The sequence below is a fragment of the Cloeon dipterum genome, chromosome 2 (genome assembly GCF_949628265.1).
Source record: "Cloeon dipterum chromosome 2, ieCloDipt1.1, whole genome shotgun sequence".
Taxonomy (NCBI): Eukaryota; Metazoa; Arthropoda; class Insecta; order Ephemeroptera; family Baetidae; genus Cloeon; species Cloeon dipterum.
Genome location: NC_088787.1, coordinates 3,207,959 through 3,227,125, shown reverse-complemented (window position 1 = coordinate 3,227,125; position 19,167 = coordinate 3,207,959). Strand labels below are relative to the sequence as shown.

General features: G+C 40.4%; 1 long non-coding RNA gene across 1 annotated transcript in view; it reads left to right on the top strand.

Moving 5' to 3' along the window:
- The window catches only part of LOC135937947 (uncharacterized), a 90,604-nt gene that overhangs the window by 22,948 nt on the left and 48,489 nt on the right, over positions 1-19,167 (top strand). The gene's annotated exons all lie outside the window — the stretch shown is intronic.

Genomic DNA, 19,167 nt, shown 5'->3' with positions numbered 1-19,167 from the left:
TTAATTCTGGACATCTGCTTGCGTTCAGCATGAAAAGCAACACGTCTTGGTTGTTGCTAGCGCTGGAACAAAAATTTTCAGCGCTTGCTCTTTCCCCAAAGGAGCAAAACAGAAGACGACTGTATTTGACAAACTCCAAAGAACTTTATTCTGTTTCCGTGGCCAATCTCACAGCTGGGTCTGGAGTTCTAGAGAAAATGGGCTCTTGGACCGATATACCCTACAGAATGCTAATGGACAGCGCCGGGTCAATTCATGCCGCCTTCTTTTATCAGAAATACGCATCAACCTGGAACTTTAAAGATCCACTGAAGGAGGAACGATTTTTTGAGGTAAAAGACTAATTATTTTAGATCCTTTGCTGCATCTCTTGGTTTATAGATCAACAAAATAAACACTATCAGGCCGTTTGTATTTTCACTGGACCCGTCTGGAACACTTTGGCTAATGGTGAACGATTTGGAGCAGAAGCACAGGCTTCTCAAGGCGGAAAAAGGTGTCAGGTCGTACTTGTACAACGCCATCTCAAAAAGCAAGTTGCAGAAAGTCCCTATAAATTGGTTATAATAAAGCTTTTATTCTTTTTCTAGAAACTTTTAGGGAATTATTTCCTCTGGGCAGATTTTTCCCCATCGCCTGCTTGATATTTCTTGGCGTCTTCCTCTTGGGCTTGAGCACTGCATTTATTTCGCGGCTGTTCTTTAGACGATCAAAGCAGGAAATCAATATGCAAGAAGAAGAGTCGAGCAGTGAGCCGGTGCCTGCTGTGCCCCAAGAAACATCCATTTCCGCCGAAAATTTAGACGATGAATCGGACTTGCACTACGATTACGTCACTGTCGAGCCGCCTTCTCCAGAGCTTTATCAAAGAGCTGAGTCATTTTCCTCGCAGACGGATATTTCTATACACGAGCCTTCCGCTCCGGCCGAGTACGATAACGTCTGCATTGCAGATCAGGAAGTTCCATACGAAAATTTCGGTTTGGGACCTTGCACTCAGGAGCAGTACGTAGAAATGAGACCTGAATCGGTCACCTACCTGGAAGTGGAAGCAGTCTTACAAAATGAAGACGGAATTGGTTTCACAAAATAAGTGCTACTTTAATTAAATATTAATTTTAATAATTTAAAAACATTTATTTTCTGATTTTGTAATTAAGCTTTAATGATAAAAAAATAGTTATTAAAAATACGTATACACATATAGACGCGTATTTTGTTTCATTCAAAGTTCTTCCTTGCACGTGTCCATACTTAAGCGGAGATTCAATTCTCGTTAGTTTTTGCGGTTGAATTAATTAATATCGCGGCCATATTTTATCTCACTATTTACCCCAAATTGACGTCACAGACGGAGGGGGAAGTAAGCCAGACAAGCAGACGAGTGACTTTGAAAATAGCATTATGCAGAAGCCGCCTCAGACACGGAACTGGAGGCCCTTGGCGTGACGTCACTGGGGGCGGGGAGAAATTCGTCCAGTTAAACAGGCACGCGACTTTGACCTTTGAATGGCATACTGCTGGAGGGGGAACGAATGAAGGAGAGGAGGCGGAGCTTCCACATCCAAAGCCAAGAGAAGGGGCCTGACGTTAGTTCAGCACTTGCCCCACTCACAATCAGACGCGGCGCTGGTGGCTCTTGGCGTGACGTCAGCGGGGGCGGAGGAAAATCAGCCTAATGAGCAGGCAGGCACGCGACAATGAATGGCATAGCCAAATGAGAGGAGGGGTAATGAATGGAAATTAATTGAATGCACAAGGAGGCGCTGGGACAAAAAATAAAAGCGAGGAAGCTGCCGTTTTGAGAATATTCCTTATTTTCAGACATTCAGAGCGGACCGACGCGCAAAAAATCTATATGATTAAAATATTATTGCATGTTTTGCATTTATCGAGCCATATTACCCATTAATTTAATCTTTCGGTGTTTTTTATCCACCGAGGCAGGTTCGTAATTTTTGGATACTTTTTATCATATCAAGCAGTTGTTTGTGAAGAACTTTATTGTTTGTTAAATAAATACATAAATAGCACATTGACCTGATTGTTTAGGATGAAATTGTGCTTCTGTTTATTAAATATAAATATCAAAGCGAATGCCCCCCTTCCATTCAATACGCTACACAAACCAACCACAGAATAGCATTTTTATAAAACATTTTACTACTTTATTCATTTCAGAAACGTTACAGTCATGAATTCTTTCGCATTTGTTATCGTTTTGCTCCACCTTTCCTTGGCCGACGCCGCCAACTTCACGCAAGTCTTCGAGTGGCCCGATGGAATGGACTACGAGTGGCCTTCCGAGGCGAAAAGGACACAGGCCTTGGAAGCTGGAACTTACAAACCAGAGAACATTGAACCTCGTTACATGGCTGTGTTCGGAAAAAGGATCTTTCTCAGCCTTTATAAAGATAATGGCATTCCGGCGAGTCTGGTGTCTTTGCCGACGAGCAGCGCGTCCTCTGCGCCCCCGAATCTCACTCCATTCCCTTCGTGGGACATGCATGTAAGTGTATTTATTAGAGAGTATCAAAATCAAATGTGCTCGTTGAAATCAATGTCATTCACGTTGTAAGCATAAACAAAAAATAGTTTCTTAAGACACATTTATGCATAAATGTGAAATAATAGTTTGAAAATTTATTTTTAAGAGTTAATGGTTGTGTCAAAAGCGTCAAAAAAATTTGTTCTAAAAGGCAACAATATGATTTTTTGCAGGGAGGAAGAGATTGCAACAAAATCCAGACTGCAAGGGGGTTAGAAGTAGACTCGATTGGAAGGCTGTGGGTGCTTGATAATGGATTCTCCAAATGCAACGCAAAACTATGGACCATCGACTTGGTCAACAACGATCACACCGAACTAATTCATCATTTTCCTTTTCAAAATTACATTCACGACTTGGTGCTAGATGAAACGCCCAACGAAACCTTGGCCTACATCTCGTGGAGGGAAGTGATCGTTTTTAGTTTGGAAAGGAACCAATCTTGGATAGTGGACACACTAGGAATAGAGGTCTATTCCATTGCCCTCTCCCCTAAGGAGGAACCGAGACAGCTCTACCTCAGCAATTTAGAATCCAATGAGTTGTATTCTATTTCCGTTGCCGCACTTCGCAACGGAACTCGAACTGCAAATCTACAACTAATCGGAAGATGGACTGAAAAACATGCGTACAGGATGTTGATGAACAACCACGGGATCATTTACTCTGCATTTTGGTGGAGAAACTACATAAGCTCTTGGAACACATCCAAGCCATTTAAGGAGCAGCGTTTTCATGAGGTATCATCATTTCAAATAAGATATTTTTGATTTTATTGGAGATTGACTTTTACCATTTGTCTACGCTTTAAATTGATTAGTTGTGCGTCTTTTTGTTCAATTTTTATCTTTGATCTTTTCTAAAATGACAACAGTCCGTTACACTTTTTAGGTTGGAGACCAGAAAAACAATTGGCCGTTTAGTTTTGCTTTGGACTCGTCGGGAACCTTTTGGATGACTGAACGTAATGAAACATTTTTAACTAAGCCAAAGTTCAGACTACTAAAGGCCGCAGTCGGTGCGAAGTCATACATGAGCGAACCTCCGAAAACAGGTAATTTACCTCGGAAAAATAGAAATTCTTTCAACCATCGCGTGATATTTTAAAATGTATTAAAGACGGACGTTTCACCGGAAAAAGGCAAATTGACTACTCTGCTCTGATCGGCTCGCTCGCCTTCTTCTTGGTCTTGAGCTTCATTATCAACCTCTGGTTCACCCTGAGGATGAGAAAATCGAAAAATTCCAACGAGCAGCGCAACGCTGGTGCCGATGAAATGGAACTGCCAACTGCCCCAAATCATGTCTCAACGGAAATGGAGGACGAGGAATCGTTGCTGTGATTACTTACTGGTAAAAATGAACCTTCGGTTTGACCTGTAATTTAATTTTAAATGATGTTCAACCAGATGTTCTATTTAAGCTAAATAAAAAGGAATATGTCAATATATTTCGATTTTTAAATTTTGATACCAGCTCGATCGAATCCATTTTTACGGGTTAATTGAGTTCTATAGCCAAATATTAAGCATTTCTGTTGAAGAGCTGCACGTTAGCCGCAGTCAAAATTCAATTTAAAATAATTGGAAAGATTGTAAAGAAAAAATGGAGTTTAATATTCATGACAGAAGAAAAACCCTTCTATATTTAAAAGCCACTCATCTTGCTGCGACACATCTGCAGTTTTTATCCACCGAGGCACGTTTGTAATTTGTAGATACTTTTTATCATATCAAGCAGTTGTTTGTGAAGAACTTTATTGTTTGTTAAATAAATACATAAATAGCACATTGACCTGATTGTTTAGGATTAAATTTTGGGTTTGTTTGTTAAATATAAATATCAAAGGGAATGCCCCCCTTCCATTCAATACGCTACACAAACCAATCATAAAAAAGCATATTTATAAAATTATTCACTACTTTATTCATTTTACAAACGTTTGGGTCATGAATCCTTTCGTCTTTGTCATCATTTTACTTCCGCTTTCCTTGTCCACCGCCACCAACTTCACGCGAGTCTTCGAGTGGCCCGATGGAATGGACTACAAGTGGCCTTCCGAGGCGAAAAGGACACGGGCCTTGGAAAACGGAATTTTCAAGCCAGAGAAAATTGCACCTATTTTCATGGCTGTGTACGGAACAAGGATCTTTTTCAGCCTTGAGAAATTTAGTGATTATGGTAATTTTATTCCGGTGACTCTGGTGTCTCTGCCGACGAGCAGCACATCCTCTGCGTCCCCGAAACTCGCTGCATTTCCTTCGTGGGACATGCATGTAAGTGTGAAAAGTAAAGAGTAACAATCAAATGTGCAAATTGAAAACAATAAATTTTTAATTTAATAGATTTTTTCCTTTTTCATGAAATGGCCTTGAAATTTTTTAAAAATGGTTTGAATATTCTGGTTAGGATCAACAGATTCAAACACAAAATATTTTTATTTTCTTTCAAGAAGATTATAGTTCAATCACGTGATGCTTTTGGGAATCTGCAACATAAATAAAATAAAAATTCACCCCAGTGGTGTTGTCACAAGACAACCATTTATATACGAAAATCGTCAAAATTCGTTTTTGATCCTATTAGAGAGTATTAGTAAATAAAATAGATTGAATTAAAATTTCAATAAAGATTTTTCAAAAACGAAACAATGTGCTTTTTGCAGGAATATGGAGGTTGCAACAAAATTGAAGAAGCAAGAGGGCTGGAAGTTGACACCAATGGCAGACTGTGGGTTCTGGACAGCGGTGGCAGATATTGCAATTCCAAACTATGGACCATCAACTTAACCAACAACGATCGGACCAAACTTATTCACCGGTTTTCATTTCGCGGCTGGTTGCACGACTTGGTGCTAGACGAAACGCCCAACGATACTTTTGCCTACATCTCGCGGTGGGATCATCAACACATTGTTGTATATAGTTTGGAAATAAATCAATCTTGGATTGTCATTACGCGACGAATGAAGGTTTTTTCCATTGCTCTGTCCCCTAAGGAGGAACCAAGACAGCTCTACTTTGGTGAATGGAACTCCAATGAACTGTATTCAATTTCCGTCGCCGAACTTCGCAATGGAAATCGATCTGCAAATCCGAAATTAATCGGAAAATGGACTGCAGCGCCATATAGAATGCTGATTGACAGTCACAAGATCATGTATGCCGCCTTTTGGGGGAAGAATTACACTTCTTCGTGGAACACTTCCCAGTCATTTCACGAGCAGCGTTTTTATGAGGTAGGTCACCAATTTCGAATATAGATATTTGTGATTCTATTAGAAATTGATCTTAATTTATGGTCAACATTTTCACTTTTTTTTTTTAAATCCGAGACATGCATTTAATTTCTTCAATATTAACCTTTGTCTTACCTATAATTACAATAGTCCGTTACACTTTTCAGGCTGGAATGCGGGGTAATAGTTGGCCGTTTACTTTCACTTTGGATTCGTCGGGAACCTTTTGGATGACTGAGCTTAATAAAACAGCGAATCTGATGCCAAGGTACAGGCTACTAAAGGCCGCAAAACCATACAGCTTTGAGGACTCGACAGGTAATCTTGCTCTGAACATGAACATAGTTTGCTTAAAAACCTTTTAACCGTTCAAGTTTTTATGTATTTAATGTAAGCCAAAGACGAGTGCTTTGTATTTTGTATAAGGGTTGTTGGTAAAAAAAGACGAATCAAAAAGAATTCATGCTAGATAAACGACTTCAGTTTGAGTTATTTTTATTTCAGTTGCAAAAGCCAGACCAACCACTACAACCATTTCCCCTAAGACCGAACCAACGCCTGCTAGTCTGTCCATTCCGACTTCAACAACTACAACACCTGAATCAACGCCCACAACAGCCACAGCCTCGACCCAAATTCATGAAACAACCGAAATAATTGAAGAAACCAACGCCTCCAGCACGCAACTCCCAGAATTCAATCACCCTACGCCTGTTAATTTGTCCAATCTGACTACAACAGCTACGACATCTGAATCAACGCTCGTAACAACCACAACTTTGACCCAAATTCATGAAACGACCGAAATATTTGAAAAAAGCTACGCCCCGAGCACGCTACTCCCAGAAACACATGACACTACGCCTGTTAGCTTGTCTACTTCAACTACAACAACTACGATAGTTACGAAACCTGGGTCAACGCCTGCAACAGCCCCAACCTCGACCCAAATTCATAAAACGACCGAAATAGTTGAAGACACCAAAGCCTCCAGCACACAACTAACAGAATTCAATCACACTACGCCTGTTAATTTGTCCATTTCGACTACAACTCCTGAATCAACGCCTGCAACAACCACAGCTTCGACCCAAATTCATGAAACGACCGAAATATTTGAAAAAAGCTACGCCCCGAGCACGCTAATCCCAGAAACACATGACACTACGCCTGTTCGCTTGTTTATTTCAACTACAACAAATAAAACACCTGAATCACCGCCCACAACAGCCACGACCTCAACTCAAATTCATGAAACAACCGAAATAATTGAAGAATCCAACGCCTCCAGCACGCAACTCCCAGAATTCAATAACACTACGCCTGTTAACTTTTCCATTCTGACCAGAAAAAAATCTTCGACGCCTGCTAAGGAAAATGCCGCAACCGAGGTGCAGGAGCGCAGCATCCTGACAGCAACATTGCACCAATCTCAGCTGTTAAACATCATTCTGATCTGCGTCATCGTGTTCTGCGTAATCTTGTTTAGTCTTAAAAATTTTTGGCTCACCCTGGGACCGAAGAGGAAAAATTCCCTTCCGCAAAACACCAACGAGGCCCAGGAAATGTCCGTTTTCCGTGACAACCACGATGACCAAGGTGAGAATCCGAAAAGTGCCAGCGTACCTTCCGTTCCAGATGTCGGCCCTGCTCAACTGGAACCTCAGCGAGATAACGTTGCACCGGCACCTCCCGCGTCATTAGATTGCGAAGAAAATCCTCCTGAGTCTGCACAGGACAATACATGAAAATCCTGTCATGAGCAACATCGGAAATCGATTCTTATTATGCATATAAAAAAATTAAACCTATTGACGAATTTGAGTGTAATTATAAGGAAAAATAAACGAAACAATTTAAGCTTGTTATATTTATCATATTTGTTAAAAACGGCCTTAAAGTAGTCGCAGTGTGTAAGAGAAATAAAAAAATTTTTAAAGCGTTCTGTTGGCGGGATGGAAATGAGATTTTCTTCAGCAGAATATGTTACAACCACATTGATAAAAATTAAGGGAGAAACACAAGGATAGAGTAAATCTCATGTTTTAAGCAGATTAAAACCCTCTTAAATTGAGCGATTGAATTTTCAATTATTCCGGCGGTAGGGCTGACTTTGGTTTCTTCTAGTATCTCTGACGCATAACAAACATCCTGCTTATGAAAATTAATCCAAGTTCTTTTATGAGAAACCAATTGTTTTTTTAGGACGCTAAAAATTAAATAAATGACCGTTACAGAATCGGTGAATTTTGTTAAAAAAAAAACAAATCCAAACGAGTGATTGACGGACGACGGTTAATCAGCGCAGTTCTCACACAGTACGTTTTAAAAAAACGAGAGAGCATTACATTTTTTTTCTAATTTCTCTGTAATTATTATGCGTGCTGAAAAACCGAGAAAATTTAAGAGATTCAAAAGCTTGATCGCATGAAACCGTGGATTTTATTCGATGGTTTTAAAGTGGACGCCAGAGGCAGCATTGTCGCCACAGCCTGATTGTGTTAGTTCAGAAGCTGTCTCAGACACGGCGCTGGTGGCACTCGCATGACGTCATTGGGGCGGGGAGAAAATCAGCCAGACCAACAGGCACACGCGACTTTGTACTTGAATGGCATACCGCTGGAGGGGGAACGAATGAGGCAGAGGAGGCGGAGCTTGCACTTCATCAAAGCCAAGAGAAGGGGCCTGACGTTGGTTCGGCACTTGCCTCACTCAGGCACGGTGCTGGTGGTTCTTGGTGTGACGTCAGTGGGGTGGGGAGAGAATCAATCAAATGAACAGACAGGCACGCGACGATGAATGGCATAGCTATGTGAGAGGAGGGGGAATGAATGAAAATGAATGGAGAGCAACAAGGTGGCGCTGGGAAAAGAAAAATAAAAGCGAGGAAGCTGCCGTTTTGAGTTTATTCCTTATTTTCAGACATTCAGAGCGGACCGACGTGCATAAAACCTAAAAGATTAAAATATAATTGCATGTTTCGCAATTATCGAGCCACTTTTCCGCGTATTTCCATCATTTTCACCTAGGGAAGCTGTATTAATCGACTAATTATGTTAAAAACTGTCAGCGTGCTCTCTATGACCTTTTATTTTAGAAAAAAATTTTTAATCAGTCAGACCTGCTTCTTGAATTGTGGCTGCGATTTTTCCTTGTTCGCGTCTACGTGCGCAAAGCGAGTTGCAGGCCTGTGTCTGCGGTTAGGCCGACGTTGATAGCAGCCACGCTTATCACCCTCTTTGACGCAAACAAATTTCCTGCTTGAAAACTTCCGCTTGGTAACTTGATCCGAGTTAAATTTTTAACTTTATTTCGCAATTAGTCATTTGCTGAAGTATAATTGCAGGCCTGTAGAGTGAGAAGTTGGGTTTCATTGAGCTCTCACCCTTTCTCCAGAATTATGAGAAAAAAATAATCACTTTTTCTCTGTGTTCTTGCGGCTACTTTCAGGTTGCAACCGAAGTGCTGGCCTATTTCTGCGGTTAGGCCGGCTTCCATTCTAAGCAAACTCTGACGCAAACAAGCTGTGCTTAACAAAAGGTCGCGTGCCCGTCAGCCACACTTCCCCTCCTCTACCGTTGCCGCTGACGTCACTAGCCAGCCCAGTCTGAGGCTTCTGCGACTTCGAATCCGCAAATCACAGGCGAAAAACTCGACAAAATTCTGCAGATGCAACATAAACTATTAAACCAGCCCGTTGGCTCGCATTGTTCAGCGGCACTCTCAGGAGTGTCAAAAAGCAATGGGAGGTATTTGAGCAGTTGGGAGATCTAATACTGGCTACCCAATGTCAGAGATGGCAAAAAGTGGTTAGTTTGTAGTGACTCGAAATGTTCAAATTGCTCAACGGGCTGGTTTGCACCTTTCCAGCATGCGTGATTTGGCTTCACGGGACACGAATGTCTAGCGTTTCAATGCAGTCCTCGGTGCGGAGGTAAATTGTCCTTCAGTGAGCTGGGTCCCTGAAATGTGCGGCCTGGTGCGCCCCATTCAATCCATTCGCGGTGTTATTCGCACTCGGAATTCAGCATTCGCGCCCTTCCCGCTCCGAGGACAGCAATAAAAAGAGCAAAAAAAAATTTGTCGACGGTCCTTTTCCTTAAGGGTTGAAAGTGAGTTTCGCGGTTTTCATGTGCCACAACTCTGACGCAAATAACACGCATCTGTTGCTTGAAAATGAAAACGTAGCTGAGGGTAAATAAAAAGATTAGAAACTAGAAATATCGAATTTAAATACTTTCCTCTCGCAATGGTTATTACAAAACACTAATAATAGTCATTTTTCAACCAGCCAGTTGGCTCACGTTTTTAAAAGCACTCTCCGGAGTGTCAGGAAGGCAACAGGAGCTTTTTGTATTAAATCTTAGATCACTGATGTCAAGAGGAGGCAAAATGTGGTTAATTACGCGGCTCAACGGGCTGGTGTTCGCGTCTTTCCAACGGCTTGCCGCATTGTTGTTTCAGTAAAAACCTCTTTATCTGGGGGTGGGGAGGCGAAAAGATAGCCACTATTTGGGCCTAAGCGTTTCTGCGGCACGCGGTGTGCTCATATATAGCTCACAGGAAGAGAATAAAGTTAAAAATATAAAGCTTTGATCGATCAAGCAGCTGGAATTGATCGATTGTGGTGAACATTCTTCCTGGTTTGAGTATTTGACGCATGTTTCTGCGGTTAGGCCGCGACTTCTATTTTCAGCCACTTCTTATCAACCTCTGACGCAAAACATATGCGTGCGTAAATCCTGCTTGGATATAAAACGTAAAAACTCAAACCTGTCGTTAATCAGTTAAACACATAATTTGCTCCCTGTTTCGACGTAGTTTTTTATTAGGAGAAATGTTGGCTATAAAGTATGTTTTTTTGTGCTCTGAATTAGCAGCTGTTCTTCAAAAGACTCTCAAAAATTAATATTAATTGATTTAAAAAATTCAATAGCCGATATTTCCGGAATTTCCAACTTGTATGTTGCTCACAAGTTTTCCTTATTTGGTGATTTGTGGTTTTATCGCCTTCTGCGTAGTGCCTTTATCAACCGATAATAGGTTAAATTGTTCCGGGTTGGTAGCTATTAAAGGCGAGCTAATTGCCTTTAAAAACCACTCATCTTTCTGCGACACAGCTGAAGTTTTGCCTCCTTTTTAACCCAGCGTGCAGGTTCGTATTTATCTTGGAAGTAGTTTCTATACAAATTATTATTAAATACACTCTTCTCATACTAAATAGATGGCTCTACCTTTTACAATAAAACTTTATAGCTCTTTGAATTGTTAATTTTTTCTGTTTTAAATTGCGACTTCCTCTTAAATTAAAGCATTTTAATAACATCTATTCGTACATTTTTCAGTACGGAAACTTTCGAGTCATGAATCCTTTCTTCTTTGTCATCGTTTTTCTCCGCATTTCCTTGGCCACCGTCGTCAACTTCACGCAAGTCTACGAATGGCCCGATGCGTTAAAATACGAGTGGCCGTCGGAAGCGAACAAGACACAGGCCTTGGAAGCTGGGAAATTCAACCTAGAGAATATTGAACCTCTTTACATGGCTGTCCACGGAACAAGGATCTTCCTCAGCCTTAATAAATTTAGCAACAATCTTCCGGCGACTCTGGTGTCTCTGCCGACGAGCAGCGCGTCCTCTGCGTCCCCGAAGCTCACTCCATTTCCTTCCTGGGACACCCAAGTAAGTGTGAAAAGTAAAGATTAACAATCAAATGAAATGCGCTCAGAAAAAAGTCACTTTTTAGTTGAATTTTGTAGATTTTTCTTCTATTTTCATGCAATGAGCGGCCACGTGATTGAATTTTCTGGATTTCTGGTCAGGATAAATACAAATTATTTTAATTTCCTCCAAAAAAGATGCTAAGTTACATGAGTGTGGCTATTGCGAATATGCAACCTGCATAAGATAAAAATTTGCTGTAGTGTTGTACGTCATAAGAAATAATTTATATACACGAAAAATGGCAGTGCAATAATTTTGAAAATTCATTTTACCCTTAACAGAGTAAGCGAAATGTGAATTTTCGTTGAAGATTTGTTCTAAAACGTAACAATATATTATGTTTGTAGAAAATTAAAGATTGCAACAAGACCATCCAGGCTGCAAAAGGATTGGAAGTAGATTCCGTTGGTAGGCTGTGGGTGCTCGATGACGGTAGCGAAAATTGCAATGCGAAACTATGGACCGTTGACTTGGTCAACGCGAACCACACCAAACTCATTCATCACTTTCCCTTTCGCTATCACATGCATGACTTGGTGCTGGACGAAACTCACGACGGAACCTTGGCCTACATCTCACGGGAAAATGAGCAAAAAATTGTCGTATTTAGTTTGGAAAAAACCCAATCTTGGATTGTGGACACGCCAGGAATCATGATTTCCTCCATTTCCCTGTCTCCTAAGGAGGAACCGAGACGGCTCTACTTCAGCAAATACAAGTCCAATGAACTGTATTCGATTTCCGTTGCCACACTTCGCAAAGGAACTGGATCAGCAAATCCGGAACTAATCGGAAAATGGACGGCGGAGCCTTACAAAATGATGATGGACAACCGTGGGATCATGTATGCAGCCTTTTCAGGAAAGAATTCCCTAATCTCTTGGAACACCTCCCAGCCATTTCGGGAGCAGCATTTTTATCAGGTAGGTCACCGATTGTAATAAGAAATTTTAGATTAGTTTCCATTTTCCCTATTTTAAATAAGAGAGGTTTGTTTCATTTCTTAAATTTTAACCATTGTTATGAGCTAAAATTAAATAGCCCGATACTTTTTTAGGCTGGACACCTGTCTACCAACCGGCCGTTTACTTTTGCCGTGGACTCGTCGGGAACCTTTTGGCTCACTGAGCTTAATAAAACAGCGAATAAGCGAAAGTACAGACTACAAAAGGCTGAAGTCGGTGCGAAGCCCTACATCTTTGAGGCCTCACCAGGTAAGTTTCCTCTGAAAACTTTTAAATCAAACAAAAATCTCATTTTTCTTTATATTAAAAGCCAGACAAAGAGCTAAATTTTTAATGAGTTTTGCAAAAACCAGATTTAATTAAAAAGGACTCGCTGCAGCGATAACCGTAGTTGCATGGCATTACATTTTATTTCTAGCCACCAATTTACAGTTCACCCATGCATATGTAACAATCACATTGCCGGAAATTTAGGTTAAATTTTAGATATTTGGCTCACTTTTATAAATATGTGAAACTGGGACGGGAAATTTCCAAAATTCCCCGTACTTTTTAACTTTTAAGATAATCACTGAAAACCAAATTTACTATCAATTTCATTTATTTTTTCTTTCCTAATTGTTTCTTAGTTCCTTTTTATTTCAATGGAAAGCTTCAAGAAAAAAACGACACCATGGTGATTTATTTTTAATATTTCAGCCAATCAAATCCCCGCCCCCAATTGCCAAGAGACCATTACTGAACCATCCAGCTTGTTTAACATCATTCTGATCTGCTCCAACGTATTCACCGTGATCCTGTCGAGTTTGATCATTCTTTGGCTCATCCTGAGACAGAAAAGAAGCAATTCCCTTTTGCAAAACACGACGGAGGCCCGGGAAATGTCCGTTATCGCTGAAAACCACGATGACGTCGGCCCCGCGGAAGTGCCGCTGTACGAGGAAGTCGTAATATACGACCACGCGGCTGCTACGCCTCCTAGTCTCTACGAGCGACCGATTCGTCTCAGCCCGCGATCGGCGAGAAGAGTGAGAGCGATGCCTGAGAGGCAGAGGACTTTCGAGAATTTTGGAGAGGCGCCTCGTGCTCCAGTTGAGGACGACTACGTCCGCACTTCTCAATTGGAACCTCTGTACGACGACGTTGCACCGGAAACTCCCACGACACCATCTCTCGAAGACACTACTTCCGAGTTGGCGCAGTACCTGCAAATCCTGCCATAAGCACCGCATCACATCTTGGTTTTTAATATGAATATTAATAGTTTAACTTATTTTACTCATTGACGCATTTTCCTTTAACATGGTTGTATTATAATTATTTTAGGCGAAAATAAAAAATAACCTGGTTACTTCTTAGAATTTTATGTCCATAGTACCGTTCACTTCTATTGAATAATCAATTTTTCACAGCAAAATTTAGTTACCAGAAATTAAAGAAACCAAATTTTAAAATAAAACGTTGAAACGGCTGTCAAGTATAGGCAGTGTGTAAAAGACAGTGCTTTGGTTTTTCTTCATTTTGTCCTGCTACCTCGATCTGATTTATATTTAAAAAAGGTATCCAGGGAAACAATAAAGAAAGCAGCGAGCTGTTGGCGGTATGAAAATGGATTTTATATGCATTTTTCTTGCGTTTTTTCTTCAGCAGATTTTTATAAACTAAAACCTTTACAACAACCTCATTGATAACAACAAAGCGAAAATCAAGAATAGAGCAAATCTCATGCCTTAAGCAGGTATAAAATCTCAAATTGAACTTGAAAATAAATGCAAAATAAAGTTTAAAATAGAAAAATTCATTTCTTCACATCTGCAGGCCTTGAAATTTGATTTAAAGCTGGAAAAGATCGAAAAACCGCGGCCCGGCCACCTCGCTTTTCCAGCACTTCCCTTATTGCCTACTTCCTGCCAGCTGTGCTTCTCCGACCACCGCGCTTCCCCTTCCCAGCCGTTTCCGCTGACGTCACCGGCCAGCCCAGTCTGAGGTCTGACGCCACTGCGATTCTGAATCCAGAAATCAGAGGCGAAAAACTAGAAAATTTGCGGCAGAAGCAACAAAAGTCGACAATCCTTTTCCTCCAGGGTTCAATGCGTCTCAATTTTGCAGTTTTCAAATGCGTAGTAAATAATTTTTAAATATTTTGGACGCTTTTCATCTTTGTTTGGAGAACCTAGAGAAGCCAGGAGAGAATGCCATCAAAGTCTTTATATTTTACCGTTTTCCAAATCAGTCAGCCTGCGTCAAACGGTCATACCGCAATTTCCTGCTTTTGAGAGATAGCGAGATATTTCAAATCGAGCCGAGTGATTGAATTTTTAATTTATTTCTGCAGCTTTGGTTTCTTATCGAACCTCTGACGCAAAACTAACATCCTGCTTAAGAATATTACAATCTTGTGTTACTATTTTTTAATTTTTATAGGACTCTGAAGCGGTTAAAAAATTGACTGTGAGAAAAACGGTGAAACAAAATGGGTGGTTATTTATTAACAGTTCAAGTATGTCGCTGGCTCACTTGGAACGTTTCAAGAAACTGCGTAGAGCGTATACCATTGTTCTAATCTCGCTGTGGGAGTCATTTGAAAAAGTCAAACCTGAATATTTTTAGTTGGAGGGGAACTGGATTTTGGATTAGCGTTTACAAACCCTGCGAGAGCACAGCCTGATTGTGTTAGTTCAGACGCGGCGCTGGTTGCACTCGTGTGACGTCAATGAAAGCGGGGAAAAGATTAGACAGAAGAACGAAGCAGGCACGCGACTTTGAATGGCATACCGCTGGAGGCCTGGAGGGGAAACGAATGAGGTAGAGGAGGCGGAGCTTTCAAGTCAAAGCCAAGAGAAGGGCCTGACGTTAGTTCAGCAGTTGCCCAACTCACAATCAGACGCGGCGCTGGTGGCTCTTGGTGTGACGTCAGCGGGGTGGGGAGAGAATCAGCCAAATGAAGAGGCAGGCACGCGACAATGGATCACTATGAATGGCATAGCAAAGTGAGAGGAGGGGAAATGAATGAAAATGAATGGAGAGCAACAAAGTGGCACTGGGAAAATTAAAATAAAAGCGAGGAGGCTGCCGTTTTGAGAATATTCCTTATTTTCAGACATTCAGAGCGGACTGACGCGCAAAAAATCTAAAAGATTAAAATATAATTGCATGTTTCGCATTTATTGAGCCATATTTCCCCTTAATATTTCAGTATTTCCCTAATTTTCACATATTATTCGGCACTGGCCTCGTGTATTAATCGAACGAACTGTCTGCGCTTTCTATGGCATTTTATTTAGAAAAAATCTAGCAATCAGACAGCTCTGCTGCTTGAATTGTAGCTTCGATTTTTCCTTGTTCTTTTGTGTCTACGTGCGCAAGCGAGTTGCAGGCCTGCATGTTTCTGCGGTTAGGCTGACGTTGATAGCAGCCCTTCTTATCGCCCTCTTTGACGCAAGTAAATTTCCTGCTTGAAAATCGAACGCAATCCGCACAAGAATTGCTTTCAAACTGCTTCACTTGAGTTGAAAACTCATTTCCTTTATTGTTCGAGTTGCAGGCCTGCTTCTATTCCTATTAACCTCTGACGCAAACTAGGTTGTGACCGAGGTGCGGGGAGCTTGTCCTACAGTTAGCCAGCTTATTGTCTTATCAAAATCCGACGCAAACACGCATCCTGCTTTAAAGCTGAGTGAGTCGCAGACAAGTTAAAACAAAAAGAAAGCAGAAATATTTGTTTGTTTCATCTGATAACTTAAGAAATAATATTTAGCAAGAGCAAATATGTTTTTTACAATTGGGAGATGCGGATAATATTAATATTTATGTTTACGATCAAAGTCCAAAGATTTTTAAGCAGTGGTTTGCTTTGTTTGGTAGAAGTTCTCAGTCATCTTTTAACTACACATAGTTGCACATTGCCTTCGTTTTCACCCAGCGAATAGGTTCGTGCTTATTGGAAGCGATTTCTGCTGATTTTGGATTTTGAATTGAACTACTCTTCTTACATTACTAGCATACTATGGATAAAGCTGTGTTTCTCTTTGATTTATTAATTTTTGTTTGATTTTCTATTTATTCCATTCAGCATTACTTAAACCTTTTCTTATTTTTTGCAGTTCGGGAGCGTTCGAGTCATGAAACCGTTCTTCCTTTTCATCATTTTGCTTCACCTTTCCTTGGTCATCGCCGTCAACTTCACTCTGGTCTTCGAGTGGCCCCATGGAATGGACTACGAGTGGCCTTCCAAGGAGAGCAGGACACAGGCCTTGAAAGACGGAACTTTCAAAGCAGCAAATATTTCTCTTCGTTAAATGGCTGTTTACGGAACAAGGATCTTCCTCAGCATTAAAAAATACAATAGCATTCCGGTGAGTCTGGTGTCTTTGCCGACGAGCAGCGCGTCCTCTACGTCCCCGAAGCTCACTCCAGTTCCTTCGTGGGACATGCCCAGTTACAGGCTACTAAAGGCTGCAGTCAATGCGAAGCCAAAAATCAGTATTTCACCAACGATCACAGGTACATTTTCGCTAAAAAATATCTATCAACCATCAAGAGAATTATGTAAAATATTGTTTCCAGAGGTATCCACTCTTACTTTCACCACTGTTAAACCGGACTGTGCATGCGGTGAAGGCGGACCATATTTCAAAAAAGAAGGGAAAAAGGGGGAATATCTAAACTCTTCATTTATCGGCTCGCTCGCCTTCCTCTTGGTCTTGAGCTTCATTATCAACGTCTGGCTCACCCTGAGGATGAGAAAATTGCAAAATTCAAACGAGCAGCGTAACGCAGGCGCCGTGGAAATGGAAATTCCCGCTATCCCGAATCCTGTCTCGCCGGAAATGGTGCACGAGGAAATCGAGAATGATTTATACGGCGTCGTCACGGCCCCTCCCACTCGACCAAGGCAGTGAGAAAAAATACATGTTATTTTATATGTTCTTACATTAATTCTGCGCTCTTGTGAAGACTTCATGGTAAAAAATAAACTGAAAGTTTGACCTGTAATTTAATTTTAGAAGTTGTTCAAACAGATTTTCTAATTTTTATTGTTAATAAGTTATTTAAAGTTTAATATTTCGAATGAAACAAACTTGGGAGCTCTCATAAATTTCAGCTGAAATAAATTTATTTTTTACTATCAATGTAGCCGCAGATTGATTTTTCTACCTTCAGGCGTTCTGTTGTATTTTCACGAAGGAAATAATTATACAATGACAATTAATCTCTAATAAAATGTGACCTATGTTTTTTTAATCTGTTATGCACAAAAGATCAAAAATTAAACACAAATTGGTTATAAGTTATAAATTAATTCCATTGCTCTGAGAGGTGGGAAAGCGAGTATAAATCGACGCAGAAAGGCTTCAAAGCACGATTTTTTGGCGAATTGTGAATAAATCAATGAATTAGCTCAAGCCGTCGTTGCCTCTGGAGTCTGGATTGAATAAACCAACTCAAAAAGCGGATGAATATGCAACCTGCGTATAAACAAAGTCACGCCGGTTGCATATATATTCATTTTAACTAATTTCGAATTCATGCGAACGAAACAATCCAGGCGTTGATGAATATTAAACATATTTCCTCCTGCGAACAAGAAAACGCAACCTGCGCTGCACTAATGTCTAGCCGATTGCATGCATTCTTGCTCGAAAAAACTCTGGCCATACGCAAAACCGTCCCTTTGTCAGGCTACTCGACGACATATTTACTCCAGTCGTTTTGGCTACCCTGGCGCCACCTTTACTCAGGGGGCTGAGCTGTCAATCTCCATGCCTGTGAGGGGGCATTGCAAATTCTTCAAGTGATGATATTTGTGGCTCAAAAAGCCTTCTCACATTACATTTATTTTATTTATTTATTATTTTGAACCTCTTATTGTAAGAAAATGGGCTTTTGTTAGAACGCGTATATCAACTTGCATTGTTTGGAGCAATTTTTGGAGAATTTGATTGAAATGAAAACCTGGTTTTGGCTATTTTTATTGTTGTTTATAGTTTATGACTCGTAACCTTACGTTCAATTAGAGACGATCATAAAATTACATGAACAAAGGCCAAAAAATGGCAAGCAGAATCTGCATAAACGTCAGTCACGTGCCGTATTTTAAACAGATGATTTTTATTTAAATTCAAATCTGTGTTCAAATCTAGTAATTTTCCCTAGATAGCTATAACAGATTAGTTAATTGACTTTATATATAAATAAAAATTAGCAGAAAATAACGAAATAGTTTCCTTCAATTGCTAATAATTTCAAATACAAAAATAACCCATGCTAGGATGCTAGCGGTCTGTATTACGGGTCACGAAGGCAACTGTGAGTAATGCTAATTTTTTCTAACATCGAGAGCGATTGTGGTCGAGTAAAATTTCATGTTGTACCTTTACCACGATTTTTATTGAAAGTAAATTTACAAAGATGGCTGATTACAGAACTAAATGAAATACAAAAGTGGGAAAATGATAGGTAGATTATGCAGAAAATTATTTTTGTACATCAAAGGTCCACGCCCTCTTGGTAAAAGGGATGGAAAAACAAAAGTTACAGTCGCAGCTCAACCAAGGACACACAATCCCGAAACTACAGTCCTCCAAAACAATTCTCTAAACACATTTAAACAGATGATATATTTTCTCTCAATATTTAGTGGACACTATCATATTTACGGACTTCTAATGCCATGAATCGTCAACAAATGGG